A 12761-nucleotide genomic window follows, 5' to 3' on the forward strand; every position below is an offset into this window, starting at 1 on the left:
CCCATGGTCACCAGTTCACGTCACTGGAGCATAATAATTAAAGACTGCCATCCCTGTCCGTCTGTGAGGAGGAGAGCTGAGCTTTCGGCCCTGCACCACACCAATACTTTCTGTGTCTCTGCAGTCCCTTCCCTGGTTTGCAAATGCAGCCCCCTCCTATCCACACGTTTGTTCACATCCATTCAGTTACACTTGTGCACACATCCTCACCATGTGTATACGGATACTGCTCTTTCCGACTCCGAGCACAAAGCCCAACACATTTTCATGAAAACCTCTGCCTGCTCAGACATACAAAAACAGCGACGATCCATCACACTGGTAAAGAGCATTTCATTAATAGATGGGTCGGGACATACTTCTTGCTGTGCATCATTTAATTGTTATGTATTTAAAATGAGACACCTCGCTAATATTCCTTCCCAGCTTTCATAGACTTCAAATTTATGATGTCAGTGCTTAGAGGCAATGACATCACAAGATGAATTCAAAGCGATGATTGCTTTCACATTGAAAAAGCTCGGAGCGCGCCGATTATTCAGGCCTGCTAACGGAAAGTACCCATGTCAGTGGCTATCTATAACCGCGTGCCGTTTAAAGGCTCATGAATTACGCATGCAGTGGGTAGAAATGGAGGAACTGAATTTGACTAAAAGACCTTTTTCACCAAAAATTTGCTGAAATGGTTTCTTCTAATGTATTTGAGTGATTAATCAATTTGATTTAAAATGCTGGAATTATTTAAGGTCTGTACTTTAGATTTACTGTGAACTCAAAGCATGTTTATATTTATTGCATCAACTAAGTAAACAGCATATGCTTAATGCTTTTAAAATGCTTTCCAGTAAAATTTAGGTCAGTACTTACGTGTTAGCTCTCAGCCACGGAGATGCATCGGCAGACTTGATTAACAGGGTCTGCTCCCACAGTGCTCTGTGTCATTTCTGCAATTTGATGTCATTGGCAGAAATTCAGTATCGGCCGCAATCAGATACTTAACGATGTTTCACTGGCATTAATTTTCTGTATTTTTCAATATTTATACACGCCCTTCTCTCGATTATTTTTATTTTCTTTGAAGGACAAACGATTCTGCCACATAGATATTCTTTAGGGCAGAAAACTAAATAGAAATACGCAGGAGGCATTGATTTCCTCCGCACACGGTGTGCTGCTGGGCACAGTGTCGATACAGGGAGGACCAATAATGACTGAAAATGAGCATGATTTGAAATGTTAACCACTATCTGACCCTATTACGCACTCTTTACTCCCGTGACTACACGGCTGTATTAATGGCACCACCAAGGCAGACTGGCTGGAAAGAAGTATTTTACTTCCCTTCTGCAGCGAGCAGTTCCCGAGTCTGACCTGGGTTATTGCTGGTTATTGTGTCACAGGAACGGGTATTGAGGGGGTTGGGATGGCATTTCTAAAAGAGGTTAAAGATATTCTTGCACGATGAGATGGTGAATTTCTAGCATGTCCTGCTATCCCATATTCTTGCATCTTCATGGAAAAGTGCTAGAATGGACACTAAAAAAATACATGGAAGTAACACAGCTAGCCGTGTTAGAAGAAATAGTTTGATGACATGTTGGCATCTACCAAATCTCACGTCTCGCCACTGAAGATGTTTCGTGGGCTACAGATCTTCCCGTCCACCTCGGAAAGACACGAGAAAAGGAAATGACGAATGTCAGTCCAAAGCACCTGCCTCTGTCAAATGAAAAACAGGAATGAATATAGAAATAATTCTGCCAGCTTGGGCACTGACAAACCCTGGTGGCTACGTTCACCGACAAGCAAAATGCCCTGCTGAACGCTGGCATCTGGTTTGAGGTGCCATGGACATTTACAAGCTGAAAATGGGAATGACAAGGCTGAGAATTTAGTTGCAAAATGGAGGCCCCTGGAAACTCCAGGTTCAGCAAAAAAGTCCTCCTCAGGGTGGACAGTGTGGGCCCACATTGGCCAGGTGTTCCAGTCCTGGGGTCTAGGAGGTCAACCCCAAATGATCATCGGATCCGTTAATGTTTAGTTTTTGGAAAGGTAGAGAAATCGATGGGCAGGGTGAATTTACCTCTCAGTAGAAGACAAGGACACAGGATTTGAGGGCTCTGTCTCATGTTTGTAATTGTTCCTGCTGTCCACGTTTCTCCATCATGTCCATGGAGTTATTTAGGCCAGCGCATCCTTTATCTCCACTACCTCATATCTCCCGTGTGATCTCGCACATTGGGACGTCTTCAGGGTATTTTCTCTTGGACGGCACTTCCAATCTGGCACAGTCAAATCAGAGCTCATCTTGCTCTCCTGCCAAGTAAACCTCCCTTCCTCACCGCGTCCCTATCTGTGATTGGTGTCACTAGTTTGTTAAGCCCTGAGATTGTCCTAATAAGTCGTATCAACCTGTCCCCCTCCATCCTGCTGTCCTTTCAACCTTTCCTGGGTTTCAATATTTCAAGGTCGTTTTTGTAATTGGTCATCTTCTTGAGGAGATTCAGCCACTGCTACGCCATAGCACAGGCAACATCTGGGAGACTGAGTCTCCTGGCACACCCCAAACCTCCAGCATCAGAATCTGCATTTTACCAAGTGTTCCCAGGTGACTCATGTGTACACTGAAGTTCGAGAAGCTCTGTGGGATCCATACTGATTTCCGTGACATGCTAAGAATTGAGGTTAGTATTGGCTACCCCTGGCTCAGACACAGCCCAGCAAGCCCTGAGGGCTGCTCACACCCTGAGTTTGTCTAAGAGAGGCAGGGAGGGTGGGAGGAAGAAAATGAGGCCAATAGCAGGGCAGGGCTTCCCCAAACCTGGCAACTATTCCAATTAGCCTTGGTTGGATCCCTGTATTTTTTTCAGGATCAATTTTGTGTACTGTGACTCAGCGGCTCTGCCTCCTTCCTGCCTTCTCTTCTAACAATTTCATCCTCCTCCAAGAAAATCCATTTCTTTGTTGATCATCCAGAATTTTAAAGCTACTTATCCAAAGCTTCTTATGGGGGAGTATTAATGCTAATGGGTTTAGTGCTAACCACACCAGTCAAGATGGCAACCACATCCATGAAAGGGTCTTCCTGCTTCCTGCCTCTTTAATGCCGGGGAAGTAATCAATAGGGAATTTGGAAAGGACGTGAGTGTGTGAGGGAGAGGACATAATCTCCCAGCGCTGACAAGGGCGCGCTGTCTTTCAAGAACTAACCGAAAGTTGGCGTTTAAACTTCGAACATTTGAACTGTCACCTCTGACTGAGGAGGTCAGCCTTGGTTCACGCCCAAAGTCACCAGGAAGAACGGTCTAGAGCTGCACTGTCCAGAACGAGGGGCATGAACGACGCATGATTACTGAGCATTCAGAATGTGGCCAGTCCACTCTGAGCCGTGTACTGTGCATTTAGAAGGCTTAGTATAAAAAAGAATATAAAATACTCAATAATTTTACATGGACTACCTGCTAATATCATAATATTCTGGGTATATCGGAGTAAATAACATAGTGTTAAAATTAATTTCAACTGTAACTTCTTAGATTTTAAAAGCGAGACTATAGAAAATCCAAAGTGCACATGTAGCTTGCAGAGTATTTCTACCAGATAGCAGCAATCTAAAAGCACAGAGCAGCCTTCCAGGCAGGCGAAGTCTAGGTCAGCTGTGGCTCTCACCCTGATTGAATTATAATGCTAATTTACAGTGAAGTAGGAGACTCGCAGACTTAAGCTACGGTTACAGGATGCAGCTGTGGCTTGAGTGGCCTGAGCAGGGGCAGAAAATTGCAGAAATATTAAGTGATAGATATTTTTATTTGAATCCATTTTTTCCCTCTGTACACCATACTATCCAGAAAATTGATAAGCTTTCATAAACAGTCTAAAGGTGATTTTCACTAGTTCAGGGAAAATTTTGGAAATGGTCTGGCCAGAGCTAAAGTGAAGTCATTCGTGTTTGAGAAAACATTCAGGTGATAGATCAAATCTAAATAACAAATGATCATTGAACACCTATTATGTGCAAGGTGCTGTACCATGAAAATATTTCATGTTTTACAGAGGAGTGGCAAATAGGAGAACATGAAGATATTTAATCGATTAGACCCAGTATATCTAAACAAAATAGATGGGACAAGGTCAAGAACATATAACACTGCAGAGCCGTGTCTTTATGAATTAGGTGGGTTGACTGGTCCGTGCCTGTATTTGTTTGCTTTAACCATCTCTGCACTTTCACATCAACACTCAAAGTTTCTCCCTTTCTTCTACTTTACTGAGAGTATTAGTTATGTTTTTTCTGGAGCGTAGGGGGGACCGAATATTAGGCTAATCTTGTGCCAAATCTCGGCAGTTGGAATGGATGAATTGTCAATAGTTGGAACAAATATGCTATATTTGGTCTTTCTTGGGGAAGAATGTGATGATGAAATTAGACTCAGATTGGTCTGTGGTTGCCAAATACTAAATCTTTAGGGTACCCCAGTAGGTCATTTATTTATCTGTGGATTATTACGTGAAATATTTTTTTCCATGACATCAATACCTGTAACAGCTTTTCCTTTGACATTTTAAAAGGAATATTCTTTAAAACCCACAATACAGCCCACCAAAGCTCCATAAAGAAATGATACAATGTGAATAGAGACCAAGGGTTGGCAGTCTTGACCAAGAAGTTGTAATGCTAAGACATACATTCTAAATGGAAAGGTAGAAAACCCATCCCAAACCAAAAGAACTGATATATGCAAAGTCATTCATGGCAAAAGGGAGCAAGTAGATCAGGTCCTCGAATAATGCTCAACTTCATGTCATCACAGCGTTGATGAGAATAAAAGGTTGACTTCACGGGGCCCTGTCTGTGTAGAGTTTGCATGTTCTCCCGTGTCTGCGTGGGTTTTCTCCAGGTCCTCTGGTCCCCTCCCGCACCCCAAAGGTGTGCACTGTAGGGGGATGGGCGTGTCTACATTGTCCCAGCGGGAGAGACTGTGTGTGTTCAGTGGAAGGGCGTCCTGTCCAGGGTGGGTTCCCTCCAGGCACTTTGTGGGGGGCTCGGGCACCTGAGACCTGAACTGGAATAAGGGGGTGGGGAAATCATTCTCTTATTTATTTTTGTTAATCATTCTTAAATGTGTGCAGAGCTCACATTTATTTTAGTGTTTAATATTAGAAATGTTTTGGGTCTTTATTTAAAAGTTTGGTGATGTTTTTGTGACCAGAAATATGCTATATAAACTTAACTCTTGTTTACATCAATTAGCCTGTGGCCCAATCGGTTTGATTCTTTGTCATTTCTCTTAAAGTCGCAGTTTCCAAGAACCTCTCTCAGACGCTTAGTGAGGACTTACTGTATATTATCAGGTCCGTGAGCAACAGCGCGCTCACATACCCGCTGAGAGGAGGCTGGCGAGGGCTGTGCTTTACCGATCATCAGGCCAATGTTTGCCAGGCACCGAGAGCAAAATCCAACTTGTTGTAGCTAGAATTTAACAATGCAATTTGTGAGAGTACGTCCTGTTTTGTGAAAATCTTGCTTTAGTTGCATATGGGTGTGTGTGTGTGTGTGTGTGTGTGTGTGTGTGTGTGTTTGCTTGTTCTTAGCCAGCATGAAAAATATATTTCTTGTTGTCACAAATATTTAAAGAACATTAAAAAAATACATTTTGATGGGTAGCCATTAAAATGATGAGCCTGAAGTCTAGGAAAATGATCTTTCCCCAAAGCCACAGAACTGATTAATAAGAGATGTGGACATAGAAACCTAATGACACCCCATAAACTTCACTGCACCGCGCTGCTACTGTATTTCCACCTCAAATAGTCTACAGTGGAGTCTGTACAAAAGATTCAGCTTCCACTTCAAAGCAGATGACTTTGTGGATGACTGCAGACTACAAATAAGATGAAAGTTCACTGGTAGAAAGTTTTCTTCTAGTTGTTTTTAGGGTTAAGTACCAGCAACTACTTTTATGTTTAAGAAAAAGGTGGCAGCTGATTTCCTCTCTTCTGTATGGTTCTAGGTGAGAAATGCAAGTGGACAGACAGTGATTGCTGGATAGCAGCTCCGCAGAGATCTCGTGGAAGTGCTGGCTGCTTTCCTCGGCTCCTTAGGATTATCTGGCTCAGTAGAGAGCGAGGTCATGAATTTTAACCAACTGCCACAGGGTTTATTCAATAGATGTGGTGCAGGGTCCAGTGTGGTTGGCATGGGAGCCGAACAAAGTCTGAATGAAAGTACTTAAAAGAGATTAAGCCATTTTAAGCCACTGTAAGCTATTGTAAACCACTATGAGTCACTGTGAAAAGTGACATGGAAGGGGAACCATAACAATGGAAGTTCCGAATGGAAAACTAGTTAAGCATGTGTCTTCAAACACGGGGGTATAAGATAATCATCAACTTTGGCCATATTACCGAGATACATGTGTGTGCATCTGTAAGATCAGCAGCAGCCTCGCTAGGTGTGGATTGAGAACGCAGTGTTACAACGCTTTCCCGTGCTGGAGAGATGAAAATCGGGCTGAGGAAAAATGAAGAGCTTTGCACAAGTCTGAGTGCTTTCTCTTCCTCTCACCAGCTCCCCCTGAGCCCCTGAATCTTAATACGACCCACACAAAAGTAACTCTCTCATCCCTAGCAAACCCGGAAATGCCCAAGTTTCCTTTCAGTAATAAGCATGAAACATGAACCTCTTTGTAGAAATGTAATCTCTGACCCTTTGCCTCCATAAGTATTTTAGGATTGACTTAGGCAATTGTTCCCCACGAATTTATGGACTGCTTATATACACCTAGGGAGACAGACACACATAATTTAGACAATTATATTAGGGTGTCTATAGAATTACTTTTAAATTTCTGGTAGAATAAATATTTTGAAGTGCAGCTGAATTAACCTCAGCGTTATGTGTATTGACATCTTAATTGTTGTAAAAACGTGTATTTCCATACAATGCTCATGATCATTAACCTGCAAACCATAACCTTCTGCATGTTGACTGTGGCGCAGGGCCTGTCATGACAGATGCTTTCAGGGCTGCTCCTGTACTGGGCTGTGTTTTTCACACAGATGGAACCCACTCTGCACTTTCCATTTAAAATGCGGAAGGCAAAGTGCATCATAACAGGATGTAACCGCGTATTAATCAAATTAGCAGCACACTTCAAAGGCCTGCGCTTCTGCCTGGGCTCCGGTTAGCTCACACGTCACGGGGAAAGCAGCCGCGTAATGAGTGGCTCTGCCGGGGAGCCTTTGTTTTCTTTCCGGAAAGACAGAGGTGGGTTCACTTTCATCACGGCGAGCACGTCGAGGCAGGGGAACCGTGAGCATTCGCTAACGGACACTAAGTGGAATTTAGAATTCAGAGGCGGTTTTGCCACTGGTAAGACATAAATTCCGTAATTATTGGATGACACAACAGAACTCGAGTGACCGATTGTTAAATTATTAAATCTTCATGATCCGAGCAAATACAAGCCAGTCGAGTCAATATTAATACTCAGCACATGGCGGGTTCGACGAAGCTGTGTCCTTGTGAGTAGCATGGTGTGCAGCGACGGAAAATGGAAAATGTAGGGCGTCCAAACACACAACCCAGTGCAGATATAGCACATGTCATGTAACATGGCATCATTGTATTTAAAGGGTTATTGATGTTTACCAGGGTTTGGCTTTGCAGAATCCTAAATGTGCATGCAGCACAGCACGCAGGAAAGGTAAAAACTAATAGGAATTCAGCTGCGACTAATGATAATCAAGGAACCAGACAGGCAGATAAATGGAAGCCAGTTGCTTGGTTGAGCATTCAAGTGATAGTTAGCAGTAGGTGCCTGGCTCGCCCAAACTTCCTCTTCACTGTGACCGGCAAATAACAAGCAGAAAGCTAACGTCCTTTGGATCTAAAAGTTTTTTTTTTTTCTTCTTGGCCTGGGGATTAGAATGAGTGGAGCACAGAGAGAAGTGCTCAGTTACTTCCTGACTTTTTCCTAACTGGGAATCCAAGGTTATTTTAACACTAGAGGCCCGGTGCACGAAATTCGTGCATGGGTAGGGTCCCTAGGCCTGGCAGGTGATCAGGGCTGATCTGTGGGGTGACCGCCCCCCCCCCCCCCGCTCTGCTGGCACCCGCCTTGGCCAGCCTGGCACCATCCGCTTGCCTGCGTTTAGCATCTGTCCCCTGGTGGCCAGTGCGTGTCATAGCGACTGGTTGTTCCGCCATTTGGTCAATTTGCATATTAGGCTTTTATTATATAGGATTGGGCTTTGCTTTCTTTCCCTGTGTTCCAAGTCCAGGATTGAAGCCTACGTGGAGCAAGAGAGCAATCTGTTTTCAAAATGAGAACCAGAGTGAAATAATCTTAATTTCCGAGTATTACAAGTGTGTTACTTTACACAAAGGATGGATTCTTGTACATTACCCAGTCAAGATGTCTGCCCACCTACAAAAGTGCGTGGTACTAAAAGTTAAGACATGTAGATGTTGAGAAGAAGGTGGGGAATACATTGGAATGTGGGCAAAGGGGAGAGACAGGAGAGAGCAAAGAAATGGCAAAGGAGACAACAGAGGAGGCAACGCAGAGGAGAAATAACAAGGCTTGAAGGGCGAGAAGATAGAAATTGGGGAGGGAGGGAGAGGAGCACTGAGGTGAAGGAGAGACAGAATGAGCCCATCACCAGGCAGTCAGGTGAGTCTAAATGGACAGTTCACCTTTGCTCTCAATTGACAGAGAGGTGGTAGTGGGGGTGACGGATTAGAGGAGCTCTAAGATTATGATTTGACTGTTTTGTGACCCTGTGGCTCTATGACCAGAATCTTTACTGCCAACTCTTTCCAGTGTCCAGTAATGAGTCTATCTGTCCATTTTTTTTTTTCAAAAATGAGAAAGGATTTCCATTTTATCAGGGGAAAATCAACATTGGTCTCACAAGGAACCCCTAAAAACTCAACAGCGCTCACATTGCTCAGCCTGACTACATGCTTTTTGGGTCATTCAGCTTTCTCTCTCTCTTTTTTAAAAATATTTTTTAAATTGATTTCAGAGAGGAAGGGAGAGGGAGATACAGATAGAAACATCAATTATGAGAGAGAATCATTGATCAGCTGCTTCCTGCACGCCCCCTACTGGGGATCGAGCCTGCAACCCCAGGCATGTGCCCTTGACTGTAATTGAATCATAGGTCGACGCTCAACCACTGAGCCACATAGGCCAGGCCAGCTTTCTCTTTGATTCAGAGTGTCTTGTCCTCCACACAGCTGCCCAGTGTACTGTGGATGTTAGCAGCATCCTGGTCTCTACCCACCAGATGCCATGCCACACAGTCCCCTACTCCCCATCTGTCCTCACTAAAAATGTTTCCAGACGTGGCCACATGTCCCCAGGGAGCAAAAGTTGTACCTGATTGAGAACCCGTAGCCTAAATTTAAGGTAGATCGCACAGTCAGGACATCCAAAGAACCCAGATAAAAGAAATAAGAAACTCTTTGTTATTTCATAGCACAGATTGCCAAATGGCTCAGGTAAATTGAAAACAACCCCAGATCCAAAGATAAAGTTGTAATAGCCTAACTTTATTAAACACACACACACACACACACACACACACACACACACACACACACTTAAGCATGCATAAAGCTTCTAAATTCCACAAAGGAAGTAAATTTGAGTTTTAAGTAATATTCTGAGGACGAGAGAGGAAATCCAAGTGTACTGCAGGTGGGTTTGAGAGAGAGAGAGAGAGAGAGAGAGAGAGAGAGGGAGGGAGACAGAGAGAGAGAGAGAGAGAGAGGGAGACAGAGAGAGAGAGAGAGAGAGAGAGAGAGAGAGACTCCCCTTTTAGGTCAACGCCCACAAGATTTAAATGTAGCGTTTGAAACAGCCCATGTGAATTTAGTAAACACATTGTGGGCTGACTTGAAATCTTTCCCAGAGAAGCCGAGAGCTACAGTGGGCTCGGTGTACATCCCCGCCCATCACTGACTAGCATCCTGGGCAGCAGGAAGCAGCGCCCCTCAGGTTAGGACTCGTGGTTGGAGAAAAACCAAAAACTGTGCTGAGTCGGTTTTTCCTCCTAGCGATGCTCCAGGGCAGAGGATGGAGATGACTGACCTTGGGTACCAAGGGCTGTTCGGGGAATAATTGGGTGAAGGCCCCATTTCATGGACATGTCCTACAGGCGGACCTGCTGGTGCGTCACCATAGTGAGTGAGTGTGGCTCACAGGGCGCTTTTCTCTGCAGGGTTCTCAGCCTCAGGGGCCAGGGCTCACCTGGAAGGCTGGATGGGGAGGCGGGGGGGGGGGGGGTTCAGCTGGCAGGGCTCCAGTCCAGTGTTCCTGGCTCCTGAGCTCTGGGGTGGGGTCTGGACCCTTCCTTTCTCACCAGTTCCCATGGGAGGCCGATGCTGCAGAGAGTCCCAAGCCCATGTGCTGGACTCCACGTGCCCTTGGGTTTCCCGAGTAACCCAGCCACAGAACCACCCTTTCAGGTGCTTGTTGATGTTATTGCTCAGGTGTTTGGTTAGTGATGCCCATCTTACATTTGCTTCTATGTGGCCTTTGACTATTTTGCTGATTTTTTTTCTATAAAAGCCTTGTCTCCTATAGAATACTAGAGGCCCAGTGCACAAAAATCGTGCACTGGGGGAGGTGTCCCTCAGCCCAGCCTGCACCCTCTCCAATCTGGGACCCCTCGGGGGATGTCTGACTGCTGGTTTAGGCCCTGCGGGATTGGGCCTAAACCGGCAGTCGGACATCCCCCTCACAATCCGGGACTGCTGGCTCCTAACAACTCGCCTGCCTGCCAGCCTGATAGCCCCTAACTGCTCCCCTGCTGGCCTGATTGATGCTTAACTGCTCCCCTGCTGGCATGATTGACACCTGACTGCTCCCCTGCCAGCCTGATTGCCCCCAACTGCCCTTCCCTGCCAGCCATCTTGTGACAATGTGGGGGTGGCCGGCTTGTGGCAGCTATCTTGTGACTATGTGGGGGCGGCCATCTTGTGGTGACTATCTTGTGACTATGTAGGGCGGCCATCTTGTGGCGATGTGGGGGTGGCCATCTGTGACATCGTGGGGGAGACCATCTTGTGATGATGTGGGGGCGGCCATCTTGTGATGACAAGGGGGTGGCCATCTTGTGACAATGTGGGGGTGGCCATCTTGTGACATGAGAGTGTGAGGGTCAATTTGCATATTACATCTTTATTATATAGGATTTGCTCTGCCTTCCACTGATCCCACAGCTTGGAGCACACAGTAGGTCCCTCATAAATGAGCCCTGATTATAGAATGAACGAAGACAATGTCAAGTGTAAAGTTACAGTATATTGTATCCTTTGGGTGTTTCATCATCAGAAGTAGCGATGTGTTAGCTGGCTCTAATACCGACTCCCTTTCTCTCCACTTTAAATCCTATTTTTTCTTCCCGCATAGAGGCCTCATTTGGGAAGAACAGAACCCCATATTATGGATGACATCCTTCAACATGAGGAGCGTATAAAAGGGCTTTATAGCCATACTTCTATTTTCATGATCTGAGTGTATTAGTAAAAGCCAATCTATTCCACCTTCCTTTCGGGGAGCCAAAAACAGCTGGGATTTATGGGACGAGAAAGAGCTCTGACAGTTTATTTGACACGCACATCAGCCGCGGAGAAGAAAATCGCCGGAGGAAGCGTCCCGCTAAGTAGGATGCGGTCCTGCTCATCCCACACCCCAGCCGGGTGCTGGGCGGGGTCCTGCAGACGCAGGAGGGTGGAGAGACGGGACAGGGACAGCGGCCTCGTGGAGAGCAGGCATCACCTTCACTGATAAACGCACGTGCCGTGTCATGGATCATTCCACGTGGGCTCAGCCATTTGTCACCAGACCGTCAGGGGCAACCCAGTGCGGGACGTGGCTGCGCACTTGCCTTTTATTTAATGGGAGCTTTATCAATTTTATTTGATTTTTTATTTATATTTCAGAATTCTCGAAAGGCTATTCTGCTGTCAAAATGAAACTATGTATATACTGCCGAGCCATTCGCGCTCATTGTGTATAAATAAGAGATTTCTCCTGCTCGTGGTTCCTCAAGGGTCACGGAGAAGTCCCATCTTTAATACCATGAGCTGTAAGAGAGAATGGACATAATAATCTCCCCCCTCTGATTCCAGGCCTGCTCCAGATAGCCTTAAACTGCAGAAAGGAGAGGAATCTTTTTCCCTTCCTTTACTCCTCTTACTTCTGCATATGATGCCATATCTGTGTCTATCTCTATCTCTATCTCTATCTCTATCTCTATCTCTATCTCTATCTCTATCTCATCTCTATCTCTATCTCTACATCTTATACCTAATCTATACCTGCATATAATCTATGTCTATATATCTGTGCCTGTCTATATCGATATCTATATCTCTGTATTTAATCTATATCTAATCTATGTCTATATCTATTTGAACTTCAGGTGTAGAAACACAATAAGATATTTGAAATTAAGATGGTCCCAGAAAGCTCCATGTCACATGACCTTTGTAAGTGTCACGTTTAAAGACCGAGGTTTTTCCGAAGAATGTGTGCTTTCAGCATTGAAGTTGCCTGCAAGGAGGTGCCTCTCCCAGCGTTCTCAGCTGCTCTCTGCACCCGTCGTTTCCACCCCACAGTGATGGCGGAGCATGACCCCCAGGAGAGGCCCCGCTGCCCCGGGAGACACAGTGCAGTGATCCTGCAGGTGTGGCATGGGCACCTCGCTGTGTGTGTGTGTGTGTGTGTGTGGTGGGGGTGGTGGTG

The sequence above is a fragment of the Eptesicus fuscus genome, chromosome 4 (assembly GCF_027574615.1).
Source record: "Eptesicus fuscus isolate TK198812 chromosome 4, DD_ASM_mEF_20220401, whole genome shotgun sequence".
NCBI lineage: Eukaryota > Metazoa > Chordata > Mammalia > Chiroptera > Vespertilionidae > Eptesicus > Eptesicus fuscus.